Source organism: Nicotiana attenuata, chromosome 7 (assembly GCF_001879085.1).
Source record: "Nicotiana attenuata strain UT chromosome 7, NIATTr2, whole genome shotgun sequence".
NCBI lineage: Eukaryota > Viridiplantae > Streptophyta > Magnoliopsida > Solanales > Solanaceae > Nicotiana > Nicotiana attenuata.
The window spans coordinates 38,073,434-38,075,784 of NC_031995.1; the positions used below are offsets into that span (position 1 = coordinate 38,073,434).

Consider the following 2,351-nt stretch of genomic DNA (forward strand, 5'->3'; position numbering starts at 1 on the left):
GAGGTGTAATTTTCATATATTATAGTATGAAAATATGAAACTAACTACCACAAATTATTCATATATTATAGTATGGGATACTAACTACCACAAATTATTATTCAGTTGTGAAATGTATTTTTCATAAAAATAATTTGGATGTTATTTTACGAGTTCACATCATCGCCTGTGAATAAATAGTAGTACTAATTAATATATAGAGTATCAATAGATTAATAACCGATTTGGTACTATTATTCTACCAGAAAATGAGGCACGAGCTCATATATGATGATTGTTAAGATAAAAGTACAACTATAGATTGTATCAGTTCAACTAGAGATAGACAATCCAACTACACTCTACTCTTATATAATTGGGAATTTACCAAATAGCAGGTCGAGTAGTTGATATCTCAGATTTTATTTTCAACGAGAGATAAAAATTTCAAATAAACGAGCCATACTTTTTTTCTTTTTCTGGGACAGGGCACGAAATCATTCTAAACTATATGTGGGGAAGTTAGGAAATAGCAAGTCAAATGTAGTTGATATCTCATATTTGAGGGAATTAAAAAGAAAGAAAAAAGAAATTGAGAGTCTCCTAGGCTATATAATATATTCTGACAAAATCAACTACTTGGACACTTTCAAAAGCAGGTTCCAGATGTTAGGGTTGACCATTTCAAGTTTCCTCTCTAGATTGATTGAATTTGAAAACTCAGCTCTACAAATTCTACACTGCAGTAAACAATTAAAAAAAAAGGGAATAGCAGAATCTGAAGGGTTTTTATATATTTTCTTCTATTTTTTTTTCTTTTTTATATAGTATTTACATATGAAGAAGTTGAGAAGATTTAAGTGATAATGGCTCTTAGAAGAGCTTTGAGATTGGAAATATAGAACTCATACTCCCTCCGATCCAAAATAAGTAATTTTTTAGTTGTTTTCACACAGATTAAGAAATCTACCTTTTAACATTAATTAGCAATGAAATTGACCATATTAACCTTTACTATCTCTTCACATAAATATTCCTAACACATACTCCAATATTCTTTACTCCAAGGGCAATGTAGGAAAAGAAATAATTACTTCATTCTTGAAATCTGGAAAAATCACTTATTTTGGACCACAAGAAAAGGCTAAAAAATCACTTATTTTGAACCGGAAGGAGTAGTGTTTTGGATTTTGGAGCTAGAAGATGATTGAATTCGAGTAGAATTCGAATTGTGACATTTTAATGATTAAGTTATCCTTTTAAAGATGGTGTGTATGGTTTAATGTGGGTAAATATTATGTTAGACTCAAATATATTTTAAATCTGGAAAAATCACTTATTTTGGACCACAAAAAAAGGCTAAAAAATCACTTATTTTGAACCGCAAGGAGTAGTGTTTTGGATTTTGGAGCTAGAAGATGATTGAATTCGAGTAGAATTCGAATTGTGACATTTTAATGATTAAGTTATCCTTTTAAAGATGGTGTGTATGGTTTAATGTGGGTAAATATTATGTTAGGCTCAAACATATTTTGAATCTGGAAAAATCACTTATTTTGGACCACAAGAAAAAGGCTAAAAAATCACTTATTTTGAACCGGAAGGAGGAGTGTTTAGGCTCAAACATTCTTCTTATTTTGTCCTTAGTTTAGAGACTTCCCTATAAGAGCGATAAAAAGAAAACACAAAAAGTGTTTAATGTGGCTGCTGGGATTCGAGCCCAGGTCTCCACGGCCACAACGTGGAATTCTCACCACTAAACTACAGCCACTTGATGCTAGAGCATTCTACAGATATTTATATCTACGTAAACTAACGATCTTTCAATTACACTTTGAAGTCATTCGTTTGTCAAGCCCCACTCACTTGATTCTTGCCCTTTGAGCTGCCAACACTATCTTGGATATATTTGCTCTCAGTAGTATATATATGATGATTTTTTCCCCTTCGTTTGTGTGCTAACAATACAAAGAAATTTGTTAAAACATGGGGTTTAAGGCATTTAATCACGAGAAAATTGATTTAAGGTTAATATTTTATTTTCTTATTTTTGTTTAGGTTTCAGAAGAACAAGATTGTGGTAAAACTAATTCTGCTACCTAGCTGTTAAAAGAATGGATGCGAAATCCAACTACACGATATCTATGAGTTAATCTGCTCCATCTATAATTGGATGTTGAAGTTGACAAACAACTACTAGTGCTATCTAAAACATATCAAAACTTAAAGATATATAAAAAAGAACGATAACAAGGATTATATTGTATATAAGCTATTGAGCCTAACTAGTCATCTCTACCAACTATATCTTAACAAGCTCTTCATAGACAAAGAACTAATACTCTTTCAGACAAAATTTTCAAAGGAGAATA

The 2,351-nt window shown here is 31.0% G+C and overlaps 1 non-coding gene across 1 annotated transcript; it reads right to left on the reverse strand.

Annotated features, from left to right (window-relative positions):
* On the reverse strand, positions 1,679-1,750 carry TRNAH-GUG. Its single transcript has one exon. It is a non-coding gene; the product is annotated as a tRNA-His (tRNA).